General features: G+C 30.6%; 1 protein-coding gene across 6 annotated transcripts in view; it reads right to left on the bottom strand.

The window, feature by feature from the left end:
* Positions 1-26,176, bottom strand: part of LOC105226947 (protein Tob1) — a 49,449-nt gene extending 23,273 nt beyond the window's left edge. Inside the window, exons 1-2 of one of the 6 annotated variants that reach the window (XM_049456407.1) lie at positions 25,842-26,176; positions 19,235-19,499 (exon numbers count right to left, since the gene is read on the bottom strand). The gene's annotated coding sequence lies outside the window, so the exon portion shown is untranslated. Of the gene's footprint in view, positions 1-19,234; positions 20,613-25,841 lie in introns of those variants that run through there. The other 5 variants (XM_049456408.1, XM_049456409.1, XM_049456413.1 and 2 more) reach the window with 5 other exon arrangements.
* Between the last annotated feature and the right edge of the window lie 770 nt (positions 26,177-26,946).

Genomic DNA, 26,946 nt, shown 5'->3' on the forward strand with positions numbered 1-26,946 from the left:
TTTTAATTTGAAATTGTTTACAATTGCGAAAATTGTAATTGAGGTGCAAATCAAATAGCAAAGTGCGCTTTACGTCGCGCGCATTCTGCCATATCAGCGTGGCCGCAGACACGACAACTTACGGCAAATTGCGAGGAGATAATTTTATGAGCAATTTACTAGCATATTTTCGATAATTAAGATGAGGAATGCGTAAGTATATGCAATATATTTTTGTTGTTGTAAATATGTACGCATCTTGCCAGAGTAATTTGATTTTTTATTAAAACTTTTTTATTTTTAATTTTATTTATTTTTTAATTTTTAGTATTTTAAATTATTTTAATTTTTTAATTAATTAAAATTATTTTTTTTTTAATATTTCTCTTTGTAATTTTTTAAATTATTCATTATTTTTTTTTAATTTATTTAAAATTTTTGAAATTCTTTTAATTTTTTTTTAATTTTTATTATTTTAAATTAATTAATTAAAATTAATTTTTTTAATATTTTTCTTTTTTGATTTTTTAAATTATTAATTATTATTTTTTTTAATATTTTAAATTTTTTTTTAAATTCCTTTTTAATTTTTTTTTATATTTTTATTAATTATTACTATTTTTTTTCATTTAATTTTTATATAATATATAAGCGTGTATTTGTTGTTAATATATGCATTTTGCCGGACTAAATTAATTTTTATTCAACCTTTTTTCATTCATTTTTATTATTTATTTTTTTAAAATTTTTTAAATCTTTTTTAATTTTTTTTTAATTTAAAATTTAGTTTTTTAATTTTATAAATTTTTTAAAATTATTTTTTAATTTAGAATTTATTTTTATTCATTTCTATAACTTCTTTAGATTTATTCAATTTTTTCTAATTAAATTTTTTTTAACAATAACATCAGCGAAGCTTGTAATTTGACAGTTAATTACGTAAGTCTGTGCATTATATACAAATTAAATACTTCTTTTCAATTTTTAAACTTTTTTTAATTTTTTTTTAAATTTATTTTAATTATTTTTATCACTTATTTTGTAATTTTTTTAATTTTTTTTATGGTTTTTTTAATTTTAATTTTATTTTTATTCATTTTTCAAATATTTTTTTCATCAATTAATTTTTTTATATTTAATTTCTTTCTTCAAAAATATCATCAGCTTAGCTGGTAATTTGGCAGTAAATTACATAAGTAAATTCGGCTAAGTACATAAGCCTGTATATTATATACACATACAGCTTATATTTTACTGCTTCTTCCACTTAATTTGGCATATCAGCATTTTCTTCATGCCGTAAGTCCTTTGTATATTGCTTTCATTTATCAACTACCCAGTCCGCACACACATACACACACCCAGACACCGTGCACCGAAAACTGCTGCTTGCACCTTTGTGTATCTGTCCGATCTTTCGGCTATTTTAAGGCGAATTGCGCCACTGACACAGAAAATCTGTATAATAAGAGCTCAGCGTGACATAAAAACACAGAGATGAATAGAGAAATACTATTGGTGTTAAAGGCAGTGGACAGGGTGCGGTGCCTGCACGTTGGAAAGAGACGAAGTTGCTTGTAGAAGACAGAAAGGATGAGTGCACTGCTTTGCTTGGCAGGTAAATGTTTGCATGGGGTGCCAAAGTTAGTCGTCGACTGCCCTGTTCATTTTTAATTTTTTGTTCGAACACCATCATAAATATTATACGGTTTAAATATTTTTAAGTGTCAAATCGATTTTTTTTTCTTCATAAAACACCAAAACACCCATTATTTGCGCTGCTATCGCATACTACCCAACCACAAGGCATCTGGACCTCACACTAACCGCACGTTGACGATATCGCTAACCCTGGCATTTGTGGCTTTACGATTTTTTCTAAGAAATTCAAAATTTCTTGCTGCAAGAAATATTATTTGTAGTTTACCCACACCCACCGCGCTCCTCAACGCGCTCCAGCTAGTGCAGCAGAAAGCTTGTTTATTTACATTTCACTGAGGCTTTTACTATATGACAGTCATACATATGTACATACATGCATTTGGCATTACGAATGGCCTGCATTTTCGATTTGATAAATGTGCAGTCGCGCCTTTCTGCTGGCGATTTATTTGCGAATTTCGCATTATTTTTAGCGCGTATTTTTAGCTGCGGACGGTGCCGCCACATTTTTGCGCAATGATTCTAGCCAAAACGGCTAAATGGTGACAATCGTAATTCACATTTTATTTCATGTTCTTATTGTTTTACTTGGCTATTTTTGTTATTTTTGCACTTGCATGGCTGCAATTTTTTGGCAAATTCGCTTGTCGATTTCTTGCTCACTCACTCGCTACTTTCAAGCGCGCATTGGCAACTTAACAAATCTATGACATATTTATATAAGTTGTATAAGTGTGTATGTGTGTGTATTAAAAGTAGCAATTAAGTGCCAAAATCATTATTTACGAAAAGCCAAAAGATTTGTAGTGCTCATTTCGTAAATAAAACATTTTCATAAAGATCTCTGTTAGACATGATTTGCCGATTAAATGAAAATTTCTATAAATTATTAGCGCAAACTTTGTTAGTATTTATTATTATATATACGCATGTGAGTTTGCATGTGTTTGGTTAGATATGGCAGCGAATATTTTTTGAATATCGAAAATATTATTATTAATGAGCATGTGATTTTTGATGGACCCCATGGCAGATGAATTAATTTAAATGGTTCCTTTTATTTTTGCTTTCAAAGAAAAACGAAAATTTTATTGTGCAATATGGTGGCTAATGAATGGGTGGTGTTTATTTGTAAAAATAAAAATACGAAAAAATAAAATTTTTCCAGAAAAAAAATTTTTTCAAAAAATATTATTTTAAAATTTTATTTTTTTTTACATAAAATTTATTTTTAGTTGGAAATATTTTTTTCTGGTAAATATTGGCTAGTCGAAAAAGTCTTTTCGTATTGTTTCAATAAATGTCGTTGTAGTCATATGTCTCCAGTGCTACCAATCGCATTGTGTCATACCACATAGTGTTGGATAGGTTAAGCTTCATTTAACCAAACAAAAATTAAATTCGGGAAAGTTGAAAAAAAGTTACAGCTGTTCAAAAATGAGTGAAAATAATGAAGAAATTCGCTATATTTTGAAATTTTTGTATAAAAAAGGGAAGAATGCCACGCAAGCCACCAAAGAAATTTGTGAAAGCCGTATTATTTCGTCTAGCACAACAATGGTTCGCTCACTTCCGTTCTGGAAATATCGATTTACACTGATGAAAGTTTTACACTGATGGAATAATGTCTCTAGCGGCAAAATTGCAAGAAGTGGTCGACCAAAATGGTACATTTTTGTTTATTTATTTATTAGTATAAATATAAAAAAAATATGTAGAAAAGATTTTTTCGACTAACCAACATATAGGTTAGGTTAATCTGGTAGGCCAATAAGCCGCGCATAGACCAGTATTGGTTCATTGCGTTACCAGATAGAGTTAAGTTATTAGGTTCATGAGAATTTCTGTGCTTGAGACGACTTTTAACAGACTCTGTGGCCTCACTACCTCCTCCAGTGTATCATACCGTGGGGACCATATTATATACTACGACTGATTCTTATATTTAATATTATATACTTGCCACTAAGTATTTACTATATAATCACATATAAGAAAAAAAGTTTTTTCAACAAAATTTCTGCAACATTGAACAAAGCAGCTTGTGGTCAACAAGTTTTCAATTCAAAGGAACTTGGCGAATCGTTACAAAAGCTTTGTTTTTTGATACATGTGTACGTAATTTCGACGTAAAAATATGCGGCTTATATGTATATGTACATATATAAATAAGCTAGATAGACGCCCATAAACTTTATTGCGTGATTACCGACGCGCTCATACTTATATATACCGAAATATATCGTTATAAGTATGTATGTAAGTACATAATTACGCAGGCAACGTAATCTACACACATGATTATTTAAGCAAACTGAGTGACGCCCACATATTCACTTGAATTTACGATTTGTATATACATAGGTATACATATATATAGAATATTATATATGAATAGAATATGATAAAAATATATTTTGGTAACACAAATTAACATGGAAATTCCAACTGTGTAGGAAAGTATGGCGGAAATGCAGGGTAGGGCCGAGTATACTTTTGTTGGTGTAATTTTATACTAGTCATAGTCGTATTGAGCTTTAAATAGATAATATAATATATTCATATATACTCAATGGCGCTACTGGCACGCAAACTTTTCTTACGAATCAAAAGTCAACTAAAGGAAGTTACTGGCATAATAAGAAAAATGGAGTACAGAAAAGCGTTGCCTACAATCAGGCTGATATTTCAGTATTAGCGAAGACATACACCTGCTATTTTCAGATATTTTTGAAATTGTGATACTGTTTATTTGGCGGTGAGCTAAGCGCAACACGAAAATACTTCTCAAATGTTTCTGCGAGCTAAAAGAAGTCTTTAGAGGCTCAATGAAAAAAATAAGTTCATTCCAAACAAATAAATCTAAAAAGATTTTGTTCTTTAGATCATACTTTTAATCACAATTGTACTCTAAAACAATCGAGTTATATGAAAAGTATGTATTTTTGGTCATTATCTTAGTAATGGGAAGAGAAATCATTGCAATAATTGAAGAAGGAAGTTTTGAGTTGAGTATTATCTTCTTCCACACAGCTTCTGCAAATGGCGTTTGGTAAGATTCCCAGCCTTACAGCATGAACGCCAATAGAATAATCGCCTTTTAAAAGCCCCACAACTAGGGAGAGGCTAGCATTACTGGGAGCTAAGATAACATTAGATCACTTGTTATCGATGTTTGCCAAAAGAATTTTGCGACAGCGTCGATGTTGGCCCAGCGCTTGCCAATCTCCCACGAAGCTTAGCTTATTGACGTCGAACCGTTCCCATTCTAATGATGGGAGTTCTAAGGTGCCTTTCCTTGCTAGCTCATGAGCTTTACATTTTCCTACAATTCCGTTGTGATCTGGTATCCATACCAGTTCTGTCACAAAGAAACTGGATGATATTGATAGCGAGATTAGGCACTTCTTGTCCTGAACGCACTGTTAATGAGTTCAAGGCTTGTATCTGAATGGATGGTCACTTTTCAAATGTGTGCAACCTCGGCTTGGAAAACACTGCAATAGTTAGGAGGTCTGAAGCTGGAATTGGACAGCTCCTGACAGTAAACCACTCTAGCAACCTTCTCCCCAAGCTTTGGCCCATCTGTAAAGAAGCTCACTGCCCTTCTATTCCAACGGATTCTTCCCATTTACAGTTTATGGGAAGGGAAGGAAGTTCGGTTTAAAGGTAGAATATTTATAAATTTTAATTAAATGTTTTTTGTTTTTAATTTCGTACTAAGCGTCAGCATATAGCTACACGATTCGGAACATAATCTATATGGATACACGTTTGTAAAAAAGCTCTTTGCTAGATGGCGCTGCAGTCAAGTTATGACTAAAAGCTCCGCCAAAGCTCGAATATAAATATTATTCGAAAGACATTGTCGTATTATGAATGAAAATCTTTTGGTCACTATAAATTTATTGGCTAGGCTTCACAGGCTCATTTATTAATAAAAAATGTAGAGAAATGTATTTTGGATTTTTTTTTTAATTTCTCTGATGAGGTGGAGCCAATTTGAAAAGCTTTCTTTGAGCTTTAATGTAGATTTTCATCAGTCAATTTAAATAGCTTTTTCGGAAATGTAATTAAAATAAAATAAGTTCTCAACGCAATTAGTATAACTATGTTATATAGTATAGAAAGGATCATTAGCTTCACACCCAAAGCTTTTTTGTCGTATTAGCTTGGTATCGGAATGGAAATTACATTTTTAGAAGAAATATAAACAATTTCAATTTATAATTTGTCTATAGAATAATTAAAAGTTACAAAAATTAAAAGCTTTAGGCAGAAAAAGCTGTATAAAGCTTGAATGAAAAGCTTTAAAGTCTGCAATTGATCCAATAATAACTTAAACAATCTAATTTGTTTAAAAATTAAACCTAAACTTCTCCTTAAACAACTATAAATAATACATTTCTAAGAAAGAGTTGTAATAAGTTTCGAAATAAGCTCAATTTCTGAAAATTTATGTGTGTTATTATAAAATTACATTAAATTCGGGCACTTTTTCATACAAGAATACAAAGCACACAATTTTTCAAATTAAAAATAACGCCAAAATACACACCCAAATTAACCATTCGATATATTATTAGTTAATTTAACCCAAATTTTACACCGCACTTTGTGGTAAATCGTGTAATTAAAGCGAAACACGCACGAGCGCACACACACCAACGCACACAGATACAAACACGAAATATCAGCTGTTTTTGTGTGTAATCTAAAACGTAATGCACAACAACAAGTCGCTTTAACTAGCGCTACTATTACAAGCTTGTCAACGCCACGCTGCCACACTACTTGCTACCCGTTACAGTTACGAGGCGAATACTTAAAGGTATGTCAGCTTTGCAGGCGCCGAAGTTGAATTTAAATTTAATCAAGTTTGTGAGCAAAAGAAAAACAAAAGAAAAAGTTTATGAGATGTTGCGCATGTACGGGTACGTGGCGTTGCAGGAGTGAGACAAGTGCAGCTGCACCAATACATACTCGAAGCGCGGACTACTGGTTAAGGAATTGCAGGCACGAAGCATCATTATGTGAATGCTATAAAAAGCGAATGCAAAAATAAAATTAGGTTACGCAAAACCCAAACTCATTACTCGCACGCAGGGCTGTTGCCGAAGGCGACTGTCGCAGGCAGGGGGCGGAGGCCTGCACTCCAGCCGAGCCGCCCGACTGCTGCTGCATGCCAATGCAATTCCAGTTATTTTTACGCCAAATATGGCAATGAAAATTTACGCAAAGCACACGGGGTAACCCACTCCTACTCTCGAGAGATTGCTACGAGAGCGCGCTGCCGAGATGCCGAGAGCGAGAAAAACTTTCAATCAAAATAGTAAACGACAGTCGCCAGAGCGCAGCTTCAATATTCGGTATCGCCACTACTAGCATATATTACAATTGCTATGTACACAGTGGTGCCTACACGAGCGCATCCTGCACTCGCAGGACACCACTTCGTTTCTGTGCCAAAATTTTTTTGAGCATCCCTTGCGCTCAGCCCCCAAAGCAAAGTGTAGTTTGTTGTGGGTCACTATGTTAATGGGCAGCTGACATGCATGAACACGTACGTACCAACACCAGCAGCAGTGCCGTTAACACAATCAACACCAACACAAACGCGATTGCAGCAGGCAGCACAGCGCCACAGCTGCTCCAACAGAGTTGGTTGGAGTAGTCTACATGGCGTATACGTAACATTCAATGGCGTTATGGAGCACATTGTGAAAAATGAGCAACTGCTGTAGCTCTCAATAAGAGTGAGAGTGCGCATGTGTGCGTGTGTGTGTGTGTCTGTTGCTGCAAACTAAGTATAAATCAATCGTAAAATATTGCAGTGTGAGAGAGAGAGAGCGCGAGCATGAGTAATTTTTCAACAGCAACAACGAAAAATGTTATTTTCATGAATGTAACTGCCAATACATATGTATATGTGAATGTATTAGTGTTGTTGCTTTTATTCTACACAACACTGTACATATTTCTGTGTATTCTTATGTCTGTGTCGAGTGTTATCCTTTCTCTTTCAATGCATATGGTCGCGCTTGAAGCTGTGGTGTGAGCGCTTTGAGTGGTTGTAAACGTAAAAGCTGTTGCCCCAGATTTTATTGATTTTTCACATAGAATTTTTTAACAAACAACAACAACAAATATAAACAGAGATATACATATTTACAATGCATTCATTACGGACGGTGTCTACAGGCAGCGAACATATACACACACATATAAATAAATGTAAATATGTTGTTGCTTTTTGTTGTTGTTGTGAACAATGTAACCAGCGAAAGCATTGCGTGCGCATTGAGCACACCGCATAGCGTAAATGCTTATAATTGTTGTTGCTGTTGCTGCTTTGTAATGGGCTTAGGAGCAGTGAAAGGCTCGCCTCCTTGCGTGGGACACTCGTGTATACCAAATTGTATGTATTTGCGTAGGTGTGTGTGTTCACAGCCATTTAAATACACACAACTCATTGTTGGTAGTCGGGGGAGCGAAAGTTGAATTTCGAGCTTTCTTTTCAATTTTCATTCTATCAGTGTTGTTGCTGTATTTAAATATAGATATGTAAATATGTATGATTTGTGTGTGTGTATGGTGGTTGTGCACATTATGTGCTTTAAAGGATACATAAATATATGGCTGTTGATTTATTTATATAAATATAACAGATGATATTTCTTTTACTTTTGCACATAACGGGAATTTATTTGTATACGCCGTTAGTAAGGTCGAAAACGAGTTGTATTTACTTTAATATGTACATTATTTATTGTGTGTATGCAGTATATAAATGCTTAGAGAATTATTTATATATTATTGCGAAGCAGCAAACAGTTTGAAAATAGATTATAAATCAATAAGTCATAAGAGGAATAGAGTCACCACTCTACTGGAAAACTAGATTTGTATTTATATTAACTAAAAGTGGTTGGTAGTGTGTATTTAGCTGTATTATTTAAAAAGTTCTCGTGTACTCATTGTAACAATCAATAATGAGGGCAGAGCATCGGAGATGGTTTATATTTTTAACTCAATCCAGTCAAAGCAAGCTCAAGCTCTGAGAAATAGATTAATAATGTTTCTCATAATCATTTTTTCGAATAATCGATAAATTTTATTGTTATCGATTAATTGAACATTTCGATACATTTAATTTTTATTATTGAGTTCAATCTCGTAGCATTAATAACTGTTATCATAATAATTCTATCGATTTATCGATAAATTTACATGTTGTTATCGATTAATCGAAATTTTAGATGCATCTAATTTTTATTATTGAGTGCAGTATAGTAGCATTAATAACTTTTATCATAATCATTGTAACGATTTATCGATAAATTTACATGCTGTTATCGATTTTTCGAAATTTTCGACAAATTTAATTTTTGTTAAAGTGTTCAATCTAGGTCTGGTTAGCACGTGTTTTAACAAAATCAAATAATTTCATTAATGCATTGCACTTTAGCAAACATATAATCGACATGCGTACACATGCTAATTCCAAAAGTGGTTATTGATTTATTGAAATTACCGCTTAGTTAGAGTTTATATTGAAGTAAATGCAGTGCGCCAGTGCAACTATTAATTTCTCTCTTTATATTAATTAAAGTGCAAAAGGCATTTGTTCAAATAAAATCGATTAAAATGTGGTAGTATTTAAAGCACTTATTCAATTCAAACAGTTGTTATCGATTAATTTTTGTTCAAAGCAATAATAATAAATAATGTTAAAATGAAGTTAAAGATTTTAAAATTTTCAAAATTGATATCGATTAATTTCAAAGTTCGATAACTTTTGTTTTAAATGTTATCGATTTATTTTTGGTCAAAGTTGTAGATAATAAATAAAGCGAAAATGTTGCGTAAGTTTTATTTTCCATGTTATCGATTTATTTTCGATCAAAGTAGTTAGTATCGATAAATTTTAGTGTTCGATATCTTTAATTTTTGTGTATTTTTCACAATTTTCTTTAAAATAACGAGCAGACTTATCAGGAGAGAATTAATTAAAATTGAAATCGATTAATCGTAATGTTCGATAACTTTTGTTTTTAATGTGTTTTTTTTACAAATAACGAACGAACTTATCATAAGAGAATGCTAAATGGATTTTGTGGACTTTGAGAATAAATATTCGATATTTGGTATATGATGAAGCCTTAGTAAAATAATCGATAACTCTGTTTGTGTGGTCACAAATATTAATTTCTATCACAGAAATAATTTCTGACTAAAAAAAATGTTAAGCCTTTAATCGATATTTCAATTTTTAATGTTGTTATCGATTTATCGAAAATTTCGATAACTTTTATATATAATACTAAAATAAAAAATTGGCGTTTTCTCATTCATTCATAGGCTTGTTTCAACAAGACAAGATATTAAATAGGATTTTCTGGCATTCTAAGAAAAATTATACAATATTTATACGAAAATAAAGTGTTTCAGTCATGACATTTGCGTTATCTAAATTATATGCATTATACATACAAAATAATTTATTCATACTATTGTCTTTTGTTCAGCGAGAAAGAAAGAAACTACATTTTTCCTACATTTTGCTTACACATTGCAATTGTCTCAGATCTTCGAACAGCTGTTATGCCACTCAAACTTATGTAGTTGTTAATTTTCATAGATTTCAAATTATGCAACAGCTTCATAAACAATCCCATATACATGGATATGTGCTAATGAGTAATCTCCCAGCGACACGTTTTCCTGAGGTGCCACATAGTTTTCTGCCGCCGCTGCAGCCTCCTCATGCTTGTCACTTGCTCAATGCTGTACATTGACGCCATCTTCGCATAATCCACACGCCAAAGAATTTTGAAGAAATTTCAATTTCGAAAAACCAAAAACAACAACCACTTCTATTTACATAAGCATTTACGCACTCATTCATTCATTTATTTTCGCCTGTCAGCAATTGAGTCGAAATTTTGACTTTGTAGCTGCTATCTCCATCAACTACCGGCTGCCGAAATAGAATCGATTACTAATGGCAGACCTATTTTTAAACAAACATCGGAATATCGTTCGCCTTTTGTTGGTCCGCTTGCGTTGACTTTGCAAACGCAGATTGGGCATATGCGATACGGCTGGCCTCGCGCGTCATTTCCACAGCGTGTGTATGCCTGCATGTATGTGTATGTGTTCGTAAAGGTATTTTGAAACATTTTTCTTTGTTTTTGGCTTTTAGGTAAGTAATGCGGTTGCTTGTTGTTGTTGTTGTTATGCCGTCAAATATAAGAATGACAAGAATTGTGCGCACCTTAAGGCCATATATCTTGCTCTAGCTCACGTGAGCATATTTTTAGCTGATACTGTAGGCGAGTTGGATTTTGTATGTAGTTGTATATAAGTATACATATATGTAAGCACCAATACATATGCGGCATTTTAAAATTTTTGGCATTTCAAAGTGGCACTTCCTTTTGACGCCAGCCAAGTGCAGCGCTTATATACTTAGCCAAATTTATTATACAATATATATTTATGTACGGTAGTTACCGTTACCGAGAAAAATATTAACTTAAATGTTAACACGGAAGCCATTATACCCTTCACAGTTGCATTTATTATAGCATAAAAGTGCATAAAAAGAATTTTATCTTGATTTTGATCTGTCAGTTTGTATGGCAGCTATATGTTATATTGTTCCGATCTGAATAATTACTTCGCAGATTGCAGCGTAGCCTTGGAAAATATTTGATACCAAATTTCGTGACGATATCTCACCCAGTAAAAAAGTTTCTCATAGAAGAACTAGATTTTGCTAGATCAGTTTGTATGGCAGCTATATGCTATAGTGATCCGATTTGAATAATTTCTTCTAAGATTGAAGTGTTGCTTTGGAAAGTAGTCTATACCAAATTTCGTGACGATATCTCACCCAGTAAAAAAGTTTTCCATAGAAAAACTGGATTCTGATTGGTCAGTTTGTATGGCAGCTATATGCTATAGTGGTCCGTTCTCAACAATATGTTTGGAGATTGTAGCACTGTCTTCAGCAATAATACTTGCCAAATTTCGGAAAGATAGCTTGCCAACTAAACCCGTTTTCTCAACATTGTAAAAAAGATCGCAATCACATGGTAATAGCCTAGCTAATACAAAAGCCAACAGTGACAGCCACTAAATTGCAAAATTTTCATAAATTTCGCTTTAAATTCTTCACTGCTTGCAAACAAACACACAAAAGTAATTATAAATTTTCCGAAAGAATATCTTCAAAACGCAAGTAATGCACTCAAATGGCCTTTAAACCTAAAGTAGCTTTTTTGTTAACACTATTAACAACAACAACAACTTAAGAAGGCAATAAAACTACGGCAAAAAAAGATTGATTGCTATTAAAGCAGCTCGCTAGACGACAAATGCCCACATGCTTAGGTAGTGCTTTTGTTGTTGCTTTTTGACTTGCCGAAATCATTGAGTGTCAACTGAAGGTCTGTTAAATAGTTCGCTGCCGTTTGCTAGCAGCCAATAAGTAAATGTGTTACGCGACGCACCATTAATTTAAGTCGAAAAACGCGTGCTTCATAATCAAGTCAAGCGTGTGAGGAAGTAAATGCTTATGCACATATGTATGTATATAATTATGTATACACTTGTGTACAGTGGAAGTTTTCGGGCCGTCGCAAGCAGACTCTTTGATAATGCTGCTTTTTTAGATTGATTGAAAACAAATATTTGCACAACATACTTTGCCATGCGCTCACAGACATAAGCATGTGTGCACTGATAATACTCGTAACAGTAAACTTTGTATTTATTTTCGGATTACTTGACGGATACTTGTGATGGAAGACACTTGCTGTGTTAGGGCTGCCGCAGCAGTTAAAATTAAATAATTTCACCTGTTTCAGCGAGTATGGCGTTGAAGTAGACTAATTTTTGTAGCAGATGCCGACTTATAAGCTATATTTACTATATAATCCACTAACGGGATTTTATTTATATATATGGTAACAAGATTACTCTTCACTATACTCTTTAAAGTTGCATTCTTATAGCACATAAGGGTATAAAAAGGCCTTTACCTTCAGTTCAGTTCAGTTTGTATGGCAGCTATATGCTATAGTGGACCGATCTAAACAATTTCTACGGAGGTTATCGCAATTTTTACAACAATCATCTGTGCCGAATTTGATGAAGATACATTGTTAAATAAAAAAGTTTGCCATACAGAGCCTTAAACTTGATCAATCAGTTTGTATGGCAGCTCTATTCTATATTGGACCGATCTGAACAATTTCTGCAGAGATTATCGCAATTTCAACAACAATAATCTGTGCTGAATTTTGTGAAGATATTTTATCAAATAAAAAAGTTTTCCATACAGAGACTTGAACCTGATTAGTCACTTTGTATGACAGCTATACCCTATACTTATCCAATACCGACGCTTCCGACAAATAAGCAGCTTGTTGAGAAGAAAATGAGGTGCAGAAAATTTCAGATCGATATCTCACTGAGCATTTAATACGCGTATATATGGTCTTCAACGTTCCCTACTGGGTGTTACAAGCTTCGTGGAAAATTTTATGGACCCTGCTCAGGTTATACCATAAACGTCAATCAAACTACAATGGTTTCAAAATCACTTTGCTATACTTGCTTACATATAATCCAGTCGTTTACAAACCATATTTTTACCAACTTCCGAAAAGTTGCTTCAGATTCAAAAAAATATTGAAAAAATCTGCTTCCTACAAAAATCAGATTGGACTTCGAAAATGAAAATTGCAGCTGAAGATGAAAGCATAGCGCTGCATATGAGTTTTACATAATATTTCTGCTTCTCAAAGGATTTATTAAAATGATTTGACCAATCAGCGTTAAGTTCGAAACTTCGCTGTTCAAAAACACTCAATTTTTTTACTCATGAGCTCTGTTAATTTACATTAGAACGATTTGAAATAATACATAAATTATTATATTATTTTGTCGTTAGCTTAGTTTCGCAGTCAATATATATATGTAATATAATTATATTTCATCAATAAAATTGGAGTCAAAAACTGAGTTCTTGATTTTTGTTAAGCAATTTCTGATCAGCAAATAAATAAATCTAATATGTAGAATTTCAGCTTTTGTGCTAATTGCGAAAGCTGTTAATTAAACGTGATACAATTATCTCGATCTGTCAATACTTTATATTAAATTTCATCATTACTTTACTCAGACTTATTTATAAATGATCGTGAAATACTTGAAAATAATTATTTCATGCACAATCTAAAGCTTTTAACACGAAGCTTTTCGCTTTATTTTCGCTTTCATTTAACACTTTTTTCACAGGTATTGCATATATCGTCACCTAAAATGCAAAACAACGTATCATCAAAAAAAGAAAAATCGAAAATCGCTGTCAGATATAGTAACCTATATATAACAGTTATATAACCAAAACTGCAATTTTGTTTCAATGTGAGTGTATGGTAACCGATATATAACCATTTTATAACCAAAACTCAAGTTTGATTTAAGTGTATCATAACCAATATATAACCAAAACTCAAGTTTGCTTTAAGTGTATGATAACCAATATATAACCGATATATAACCAAAACTAACAAAACTAAAATTTTGTTTCAATATGATTGATTTCCATTATATCGTTTTTCTTTCGCCTATAAACTTATGAAAATCGAGGTTACGCTATTTTGCATTTTAGGTGACCATGTAGAGAATAATAAAAATATACCTAGTTCATTTCAATTAGAAAAAAAAACGCAAATAATCAATTATTAAAGTAAATTTCTGCTTAAATCAGTCAAATCACGTGGCAATTTGTCATAAAAATCACCAATCTCAGATTTCAGTTAAACCACAAATCTTATATTAAACGCATATTAATTTCATATTATTTTCACGAATAGCAAAAATCACGCGGAAACAATGAAATTATAATGAATTATAATTTTTAAGTGTCATAAGTGTATTTTTAATTAGGATTTAAAGCTAAGTTACATGAGTAGAGTTTTATGCATAATAAAAAGTGTTACAATGTATGCAAGGGTTGGGTCTCAAATCATATTTTAATTGTATTAAATATCGAATTACGATAATAATAATAAAATGTTGTGAAAGTTTGCTTTTGTAACATGTGAAATTGACCATATACTATATGTATGTCGTAAATAAATAAATAAAATAACGTAACATCATTTTTCATTTACAGGCGAAGTAAAAACGATGTAGTAGAAACCATTCACATTGAAACATAACTCGAAGTTTGGTTAGAAAACGGTTATATATTGGTTATCACAGACTCCTATTGAAACAAAACTTGAGTTTTGGTTATAAAATGGTTACAAAACGGTTATACATATATTGGTTATCATACACTCATATTAAAACAAAATATACTGGTTGTAAAATGGTTATATTGGTTATAAAATTGTTACATATTAGATATAATAATAGACAACTATTTTTGATTTTTTTGAAGATACGCTGTAATGAACCTGGGAAATCTCTCACATATTTGATTTCAACTCGGATTTTATTAAAGCTGTCATATATAAATTTTGTGGCAAGAGCTCAAAGCTTGAGCTTAGCGAGCAAAAAGTGGCGAATCGAACACCCCAGCAACAGAAAATTTCATCCGTATAAAGTCTGTCTTTCAAAACCATACGATTAAATTCTTAAATTTCTGCAAAACTGTTATTCCCGGCAGCTGTAAGAGGCACCAACCAGCGAACATCCCCAAATAATCTAATTAACTGCCAGCCAAACACATTTCCACTGCACTTGGCAACACACTGCGCCACTCCATTTGGAGCCGCACAAAAGCTCGCAACAAATAATGAAAGCTGCGCTGCCAGCTTTGTATACAATTCGCTTTCATTTTTAACTGCTTTTACAATGAAATTTCAACGTTTGTCTGTTTCTTTTTTTGTTGCATTTCAAACAATTTGCGTTACGGCGTTTTGTAAAGAATTGTCGACAAACAAATTGAATGAAGAATGAATGGCACAGAACACACTCGCCTCGCACGCTGGAGATGACATAGAGACAGACGTAATTACTTTTACTTTACTTTTAATTGCTTTGTTTACGTTACGCGCGAGAGCAGCCAATTCCAATCCAAAGCAACCGAAAAGTGAATTCCATAAAGCACCGCCGCCGCCGCTGTCGCTGATGACGATTTGCGACATTTTGTCGTTTTTTGTTTATTGTTTTAGTGGACTTTTGAATGGACAGACAGAGAGTTTCGCGTAATCGCCAAGGCATGATGCGGGCTTTCCCCCGCCGGTCAATGCTGAACGCGGCGTGTTTATGGCACGATTCAGCGCTGATAGTGTGGTTCGATTCAAATTCCATGAATAAGCGTTTAATGATAATGCCACACACATACATGCATGTGTATGTATGTATGTATATGTGTGTGTTTGTGGCTTAAAGTGCGCCGAGCGAAGTGCGAAATGCTTTAATCGCCTATAAAAACGTGCGCGGCGCTGCTAATGGGAAATTTTCCAAAAAAGTAAGGCAATTTTCAAATTTTAATGAAGCCTACAAATGTTTACTATGGAAAGATAAATTTGTTTTCGCTTGTGATTTGCATTTCAATGCGTGTTACTCGCTTGAGAAAAACAGCTGTGCCAAAGCAGTGGTTTGCTTAATTTAGATAAATTTTAATTTATTTTCTATTCTTCGAAGTTTTATGTATTTAGTGGAGTTAATGGAGTTCACACGTGTTCATTGAAGTAGAAAACTGTGAGTTTTGAGGATTTTATCTAGATTGAAAATATGAAAGCGCTAGTGTAATGTAGCTGTTTAATGTAGTTTAAGCGCTAAAATACTAAATATTATTTTGCAAAAACAACAATATTTAATATAAGGTATAATTTTGGCTGTAATTATATGTATAAATGTGTAAGGGAGTTTAAAACGAAATTTAAAATTGAAAAAATGTTAACAAATTTGAAATTACAACAAAAAAGTACTAAAATAATTTATAATTTTTTTTTTTAATTTAAAAGTATATAAAACAATACAATAAAAGTACAAAAAATTTAAAAAATTTAAAAAATTATTAAATTAAATTTAAAAACACATAACTTTTGATTGAATTGCAAATCAAAAAAAAAATTTAAAACTCAAAATAAAAGTTAGAAATGTTTAAAAAATATTAAAAAAAGTAAAAAAAAAATAAATATTAAAAATAAAAGTTTAAAAATTTTAAATTACAAGTAAAAGAATTTTCAAAAATAATTTTAAAATGTGTTGAAGGCGCATATAAAATATATAATATTTAGATGTTATAAATAAAAAAAAAAATTTAAATATAAAAAAGCTTTTAATTTAATTGAAAATTTTTAAGGTTGAAAATAAAACTTGAAAAATTTTAAATTACATGTAAACCAGTTTTCGAACAAAATATTAAAATTTCTTTAAAAAATAAATAAAAATTATATAATAGGAGTATTAAATTAAAAAAGAAAATATTTAAATAAAATAAATATTTTATTTAATTAAAAATATTTAAAATTAAAAATAAAAGTTAAAAAATTTGAAATGAGTTTAAAGAAATTAAAAAATAATTTAATATATTATTAAAAATTAACAAATATTTAAAAACTTAAATCTGAAATAAAAAAAAATTAATTTAATTTAAAAATTTTAATTATAATTTATAAAAACTGAAATTAAAATTTGAAAAAAGTATAAAATAAAAGTAAAAAATTAAAAAAAATTAAAATAAAAGTAAAAAAATCTTTAATGACAAGTAAAAAAAATAAAAATGATCTTGAAATGTGTTGAAAAAATTAAAAACAATGAAAAATTGTAAAAAAATATTAAAAAAGTAATAAAATTTACAACATTATTTATATTAAAAATAAAAGCATGCAATTTGCATATAAATTTTTGATACATTTAATTTAATTGAACATTTTTAGTTAAATTCATAAAAATTAAAAATAAAATTGAAAAAACTTGAAATAAAATTAGAAAAAAAAATAAAAGTAAAGTGTAAATATAAGTAAAAAAAATAGAAATAATTTGAAATGTATTTAAAAAATTAAAAAAAATTAAAAGGTTATTTAAGTTAAGAAATAGAAACATGTAATTTAATTGAAAATTTTTAAATAAAATTTTTTAAAACTGAGAATAAAATTAAAAAAAAAATTAAAATAAAATGAGAAAAATTAAAAAAATTTAAAAATGTGCTAAAAAATTAGAAAAAAAAAATGTTTAATAAACGTTACAAAATTTAAAAAAAAAATTTAGAAATTAAAAGAAAGTAGCAAAAATGAAATGCAAATTATTAAATTTTCCACTGCTTTGCAGCTCAACCACACACCACAGTCCCCCAGCCAGCTAGCAGCCGATAAGCTTTTCAAGGTTAACTTTTTGCACATAAACTTTAAAGCCATTTTCGCCTATTTTGTTGTAGTTTGCACGGTTCAGGCCACCCACACAAACAAAATTGCATAATGGCAAGGCATGAAATTTGTTGGCAATAATGTCGAAACTTTAAGCTGATAAGCGCTTATTTATATATATTTTTAGATATTGCTGCAGAGGGAATAAAGCGAGAGTTTCATCTGATAAATTTAAGCACTTCAAATGAGTGTGCTGCAGTCATGATGATTTATGCTTTATTTTTGATTTTGGTCGAAAATTATTTTTAGAGTAACAAATGTAGATATAAATTACTGTGGGTAAAAATAGTAAGACTTTATAGTTAATTTTTTTTCTAGTGCACTCCGAATTTCTTCCGATAGGCCAAACTGTCAACAAGGAATACGATTTGACTATTATGCGTCATTTGCGCGAAGCTATTTGTAACAAATTGTTAAAAAATATGTTTAATTTTTTTTAAATTAGTTATTAAAAAAGATTTTTAATTCTTGATAAACAATTTTTAATAAAAAATTTTAAAAGCAAAAATTTGGGACAAAATAAAGTTGAAAAATAAAAAAAAAAATATTTTTAATTATTAAAAAATTATTTAAATATTAAAAAACATTTTTTTTAATAAAAAATTTTAAAAGCAAAAATTTAGAACAAACTAAAGTTGAAAAACAAAAAAAAAATATTTTTAATTATTTTTTTTTTAATTAATAATTTCAAAAAATATTTTTTAAATTTTATAATTAGTTAATAATTAAAAAATATTTTTAATCCTAGATAAAAAAAAAAATTTCTAATCAAAAAAATTTAGTCACATATTTTTTATCGCAATTAACTGGAATTTTCGCTGGAAGCCACTTTTATGTGCTAAACCTTTAACCTATATACCAACACAGTAGAAAAAAAGTACTTTTCGAGTTAAGTTACTGATAGCAAATTCTTGGCACATTATTAATAATAAATATTAATAATAAGCAAAAAAATATTTATATTTCTGGCGCTTAACAATATTATCATACTAGTTTTCATTAGTCATTGCTGACAATATTTCTTGACTTGCATACTTTATATTGCGGTTACACATAACGGTCACACTCATTTGTGCATTTTTTATAAACAATCATATATTTATTTATATATAATTTTATATTTGGTTCTTAGCAGTTTTTATTCCACATAAAATATTTATCTACTCCACTGACTTTCGCAGAATTAATAAAACTTGCCTTTTCGAACTTCCGTTGCGCGCTGCCGCTGTATCTAGGCGCGTATTTGTATGATTTTTTTTATGTTTGTTGGATTTTTTTCTGCAACACTTTCGCACTAAATCTGAATATTTATATCAATTGACAACGCGTACGCACATAAAGACACTCACATGCAACACAAGCACTTTTCCACGCTTTGAATTTGCATTTGAACTTGAAACTATGCGTTTGTATGTTTGATTTTTATTAAGTAGTTGAACGTATGACTGACTTGTTTTACTATAAAATAAATTATAATTAATTAAATTTGAAATTATTTAAATTCGACTGAGAATGTACAAGTTGCCGCTTAACGTTAACGACAGACGCGCGCGCGACACACACAACACTTAGCGCTCGTAATGCTCGAATAAAAATGTAGTCGCAAAGGTGGCGGGCACCGCTACATATGAGATGCGCACAGCGAGCGCACACACCGAGCGGAGACAACAAAACACAAAACAGCTGACCGAGCGACGAGTGATGAGCGACCGACTGACTGAGTGCCTCAATGGCTGGCTGGTTGGCTGGCCCACTGCTTGGCTGCCTCACTGACTGGGGCGTTTGGCTGTTTGCAGTTGTTATTGTAGTTGTTGTTATTGACTGTTTACATACACTTGCCGTTATGCGCGCGTACGTGTGTGCGTCGGTATATATTTTGGCGAACAACTGCGCTGCTGAAGCGACCGAATTGTGCTTCGCGCTTTAAAAAAAAATTTGTTTTTTATTATTAATTTATGTATGCGTGCGTGTGTGTGTTTTGGTTGAGCGCGAGGTGCTGTTTTGTACCGTCATTTGCTGGCGTCGTCCAACAGTTACAATCAATGACTGACAACACAGCCTCAAAAGCAGCCGAGTCAGAACCAACTGCTTGTTGTGCCGTCGCCAGTACGCGCTGTGGGCCGCCGCTGCCGCCGCCAACAAAACTAGCGCCGGAGTGGGCCGGAGCGCCAGAGAGCGCGCAAGAGCGCTGCTGAGCGCCAATCAAATTTCAAGAACCCACAAGTGAGCGCAGCGCGTAAGCTAAATGAAATAGTAAATAAACCGTACACAATGGCCCCCATTGGAAGGGGTTGCCGTGCATACTCGCGCATTTATATTTATATAAGTTTGTCTGCTCGTATACACACACACATACTATATGTATATGCATGTAGTTGTGTGTACACATAATTTTTAATTTAGCACGAAGAAATTGACTTTAAGCGAATGCAGTAGAAATGGGGTTTAAATTGTGTTATGGCGTTCGCAGCAAATGCTGTTTATGAAGTTAATTTTTTAGTGTGTCAATAACGAGGCTTTAAGCGTATTTTTTCTTAATGTCAGTTGTTAATTCGTATTTAATTGAAGTGTTGATGAATATACAATTTTTTATAATTAAAAATATATATTTTGCCAAATATCATTAGATTTTTTTAAGGAAATTAGAATTTTTTTAAATAATTATAAGCTAATTTTAAAAATTAAAAAAAAAAAAATATTAAAAAATTCATACTGCTATTTAATGCATTCAAATATTTAAGTGCTTAATTATTATTTTTTTAATTTTTATACTCATTTAAAATTTTTTTTTGTAGTTTATAAGTAATTATTATAATTATAATAATTAATTTTTTATTCTATATGGTCAATTTCAAGTTGTTTTTAAGTTTAACGTAAAAGAAATGAGAGATTCAGCATTCAGCGGTTTTTGAAAAAAATTTCACTAATACATCAAAATAAACGCCTTGAACTTTGCTACATAAGTTCCAAAATTCTTTTTAGTAATTAATATTTCAATTCTATTATAAATATGGCAACTATGCACGAAACTTTTTTATCAATTACTCGATTATTTGAAATTTTTTAAAATCGAAAATTGATTTATAAGTTTAAATATGCAAAAATTTGCAAACTTACAAATTTACTTCCGAAATCGAATTTTTTCAATTACTAACTATTTTCGAAGTCATATTTTTGAACTCGAAATTAACTGCAAAGTGCATTCAATCCATCAGCGGTACATACATATGAGTCTCACCACAAATTTCAGCCGATCTTTCTTCGAAATCATAACTTTCGAAATCGAATTCGACCATAAACTTTCAACTGATTTAAAATCAGAATCACAACTGTCGAACACGAATTTATTTAAATTACTAACTATCTTCGAATATGAATTTTTCGAACTCGAATCTAACTGCAAATTCCATCCAATCACTCAAACGTTCAAGAGAGTCTCATCACAAAAATCATAACTTTCGAAATCGAATTTATTCAATTACTAACTATTTTCGAAGTCATATTTTTCGAACTCGAATTTAACTGCAAAGTACTTTCAATCAATCAGCGGTACAAATGAGTTTCACCACAAATTTCAGCCGATCTTTCTTCGAAATCATAACTTTTGAAAGCGAATTTATTTAATTATCAACAATATTCGAAGTCGCATTTTCCGAACTCAAATTTAACTTCAAAGTACATTCAATCCATCAGCGGTACAAATTAGACTCACCACAAATTTCAGTCGATCTTTCTTCGAAATCATAACTTTCGAAATCGAATTTATTTAATTACCAAAAATATTCGAAGTCGCATTTTTCGAACTCAAATTTAACTGCAAATTTATTAAAGAAAACTACTGTTTCCAATCTGAGATCTTGGCTGGAGATGGTTTGTCTTTGAGTACAAACGTTGATCTATTGGTTTGGAGGTGATAAACCCGACTTTAACTCCAGGTAATATACATACACATTAATTTTTTACTAAATATTAGGTATTTTTTGGTATAATTTGAGTTATGTATGTTTGCGCCCAAATTTCCAAATTCATGCTAGTTTGCTCATTGCGACTTCATCGCACTCGCGTAAATAGACACGTTTATCTTCTTGTTTTGTTGTTATATTATATATTTGCTAACTTGACGAATCTTCTTTTGTCACTCAAAAGTAAATATGTTAATAATGATTCATTATTCCGCCAAATTGAGTAAATTTTAAATTTTTTTTTAAAGCATTTTTGCAAAATATGTCTTGCCTTTCGATTGACAAATGCCAACAAATTGTTCAAAATATCATGGGATTCACTCCTTTAGCACAGGTAGTACCCTCAAGTACATTATCTAAAGAAATAAGCTATCTGATTGCCAAAATCAATTGGAAATTTTCAAACATTAGTCACCACACAAAAAGAAAAAACAATTTAGGTAAAAAAAATTTTAAAGTCAAAAAAGTACTCAAGACAAAATCAACAAAGTCTAGTTGAGTTAAGGTGACAGATAAACAATTTATCAGCTGTCTGTCAAAATTGAGTTGATGAAAGCGATGATCCGTTAAGAATTTAACGATAAATACATATTTTATTTCAATTTTTTTTTTTGAAAAATGTGCAGCAGTAAGTGACCTTGAATTTGTTGCTGATGCTTCCATAAGAGCAGCTTCAGTAGAGTACAACTCGTAATTTGAGACACTTTTGCCATATGCGTGTGCTTGTGGGCGTATACGAAGTGATTTTTCCGCTGAAAATCAACTTGAAACCAAATAGAACTGATAGGTAGTCGAAAATAAGAAAGTAAACTCCCAAAAATGATAAACAATTTATTATTAAGAGGCGTAGAGACGCGATCAATGTACGTAGAGCTATGCAATATGATATTTTGAAATTTTTTCAAAGAATTTTTGGACTTGACGAGATAAAGTAATTACAAAAATCTAGCAAAATTTGTTATATTTGATGATTATTCGGGAAAAATGTGATTAATGGCGCGTAAAGATGCTTAATGTCAAATATATGATTTTAATTTTCGGAAATTTTTAAATACATATATATTTTTTTATTTAATTCAAATAGTAATTTGTTTTTTTTTATTCTTAAAAAGTTTATTTACTTATTCTTCTTCAAATGAAATTATATTTAAAAAAAATATTTTCGAAAATTTTATTTAAAAAAAAAAATACTTCGTTTTTACTTTTCTTATATTTATACATCTTCCTACATTTTTTGGTTATTTTAATTTCAAAAAAAAAGAAGAATTTCAAAAATAAAATTTTTTAAAAACTGTTTTAAATTTTTGGATAATTTGTTTTTGAATTATGGATAATATATTAGTAATTTGTGTTTTAGTCTTAAAAAGTGAATATACTTTTTTCCTTCATATGTAAACCAATTGAAAAAAAGTTAATTTCGAAAATATGATTTTTTAAAAAATTGTTTTTAATTTTCGAAAATTTTTATATAAATATTTTTGTATACATTATTTTTATTAGTAATTTGTTTTTTTTTTTATGTTTATTTACTTTTTTTCTTCGTATGAAATTAATTTAAAAAAAAAATTATTTTCGAAAATTTAATTTTTTAAAATATACTTCGTTTTTACTTTTTTACTTTTTTAATATTTTAATTTTTATTAAATTTTTTTCACTTTTTTAATATTTTAATTTTTATTAAATTTTATTGGCTATTTTAATTACAAAAATATGATTTTGTATAAAATAATTTTGAAAGTTCGAAAATTTCTTTATAAATATTATTTTTTTAATTATATTAGTATTTTTTTTTATTTATAAAAAGTTTTTTTACGTTTTTACTTCGTTTGAAATTAATTTTAAAATTTTATTTTTAAAAAAATATTTCGTTTTAATTTTTGTTTGTATTTATATTTATATTATATCTTTCTTAAATTTTTTATTTATATAATTAGTAATTATTTTATTTTTTAAAGGTTTATTACTTTATTTCTTCATTTAAAATTAAATTTAAAAGAATTTTTTCGAAAATTTTATTTTTAACAATATGGTTTTTTTGAAATTCATAGTTTTTAACTTCCCTAAATTTTTATTAAATTTATTAGTACGAGTATTATTTTAATAAATAAATTTATTTTTATTATAACTGTTATTTATTTTTATACAGCCAGTATTTATTTATTTTTTATTGCTTTAATTATTGTTAAACTTTATAATGTAACTGTTTTAAATGCAACAAAAGCAAAAAAACGTACAAAGAATATTTTTGCAAATTTTTGTATTTTTTTTAATTTTCCAATAATTTTTTTTTTTTATCAAAAATACCGTAATAATTTTCCATTCACATTTTTTCTTCCCAAAATTTGCGCTCAAATATTTCAAAATTTCTAGAAAATAGTAAAAAGTCACCATAATCAGTTGCTAGTTTGTTTATTTTTTTTATTCCCATTCATTTACTTATTTATTTTTATGGCTATTTTTAACACTGCTTTCGTTTTGCACGTTTACTTCGCTTGTGTTCTACATATTAACACACGGCTGTGGACAAATACGCCTGAGTAAATGATTGCACAACTGATAAATTGTCTTATATATTTTCCAATTGTTATTATTATTTATTTAAATTATTGTATTTGCAAGCAGTTAATTTTTATTTGTTACATTTTTCATTGTTTTTCACTAGAAATGTTAGCATTACAAAAGTGCAACACACACACACATGCGGCACGAGGCAAGCAATTAAAATGTTTTCGCATTGTAAATATGCAAGAATATTTACATTTATTGTATTTGTTTATATATTTGTTTATTTATTTTTCATTTATATATAGCTTTATATTATATATTTAACTGTACATATTATTATTATATTATCTAATTTTCAGCATTTTCTGAGAGGCCACTTGAATTTCGTTGCAAGTGCAAGACGAACCGTGTTGGCACTAAAATTGTTGCATTTGTATGTGTGTGTGTGTAGTGGTATGTATTTGTTCGTCACTTGAAAGCCTGCCGAAATATGCTTATATCATGCAGCTACACAGCTGTGGCGTTGGCAGGTGACTGCGCAAACACACCAACACAGCCAGCAAGCCGTACGAATTTGCGAAGCAAGGAGGAGAGGCAACAAAAATCCACAAAAAAAAATTGAAAAAAAAAACTTAAAAAAAAAAACATTGAAAACGATTACGACTGTTGTTGTTGGCCACGCCGACGACGGCAACGGCAATGACGACAATTTCTAATGGCGACGGCGACAATTATGCACACACACATATACAAATACACATGCGAATTGTTGATGATGGCGTCGAAGACATTGCTGGCTGGCTGGCTGTTAGGCCGACTGGCTGTGGCATGCGGTGCAGGTGAGTGTGTTCGTACCGTAACGGTGAATACGACGACGTCAAAATTCCAATGCAATTGAATATACAAATTGGATATATTTTTTGCGCAAACATTTGAATGAAAAAAAAAACAATTTATATATACATACATATATATAGTATGTATGTCTGTGTTTTTGGCACTTTATATAAGACTTTATATGCTTTATATTTTATATGCTAGCTATAGGCTAAATGCATACATATATACATATGTAAATATATACGTTTTTATATATAGATGCAACTGCCATTTCGGCTTTATTGTTGTTGTTGTGGCTGTATGCCACTACTGCGCGTTGACAGTGGGCACGACATTGCGCTGGCGACAAGTGCAGCCCCTCTCAACGACTCAATGCAATTACAACTGCTGTCAGGCACACACATATATGCATATTTACTTGGTATATATGCCAGTAGCTATATTTTTTGTTTTTGTTTTTGTAAATATTAAGCTAGTTATATGTTTGCATTACCCCTTTCCGTTGGTGAGTGCAACGCCGCAGCGCATAGGCGTAAAAAAGCAAAAACAACTGAGCTTTGCTGCTGCAACAACACACACACTGTCGGCTAACAACACTTTTAACCGTTAACTAAACTTTTTTTTAAATATTTTTTATTGTAAATTTTTTTTATTAAATTTTTTTATTTAAATTTTTGAAATTTTTCTGCAATTATTTATAACTTTTTACCGTTTTAAACACTGAATTTCTTTGATATTATTTTTTGTTGTATTTTCTGTGAGTGTTTTTTCAGAGTGTTTTGGCCCGTTTTGTACGTCCGCAGCGCTTGAAGGTGTCGAAGTAACTAAATCACACACAAAAATGACAACACACATTTCAAGTGCTTGCTCGTCGTCGTCGTCGATGACGATGGGATTGCCGAGTCGTCGCCAGCGCTTTCGTCGAAGAAACAGCTGCGTTATCGTCAACAACAACGCCAACAAAAAGCAAACAACAAAAAAGTCGAGCACATAGATATACATATATAAAAGCTATATGTATACACATCAGAAGATATCTACTAAAAAACAACAATAACAACAAACAGCCAACAAATAGCGAAAAAAAAGTAGAAAAGTGAAAAGTAAATAAATAAAAGCGTAAAAAAGTGGAGCAGCAGCCGTTTGGCAGCGATGTGCGGGGGGGCAGCCATTGGCGTTCGTACGCGCTCGCGTATGAGCAACTAATTCGCAAAGCCAAAGGCAAGTGGCTAATGATAGCGCAGCAGTGATTCGAATGCTCGTCTATTTTACTATAGATACTTCACATTAGTGTGCGCCTGAGAGTGTATATATGTATGTGTGTAAATATTTTATATATGTATATCTAAATTGCATATATGCTCGTTTGACACGAAAGGACTGCGAGCTTTTGCTGCTCTTGCAGGCTTTTGCGCTCAGCGCGGAGATTGCTGGCGAGCTTTCTGTAACTCGCCGAGCAAAAAAGGCGTATATATGTATGTATATATAAGCATAACTATATATATACCTTTAGTGTTGCAATCTACATATAAAAAAGTTATGATAACAACAAGGCCAACAACAACAACAACAACAAAAGTAAGTTAGTAAGTGAAAAC

This window comes from Bactrocera dorsalis, chromosome 4 (genome assembly GCF_023373825.1).
Source record: "Bactrocera dorsalis isolate Fly_Bdor chromosome 4, ASM2337382v1, whole genome shotgun sequence".
Classification (NCBI taxonomy): domain Eukaryota; kingdom Metazoa; phylum Arthropoda; class Insecta; order Diptera; family Tephritidae; genus Bactrocera; species Bactrocera dorsalis.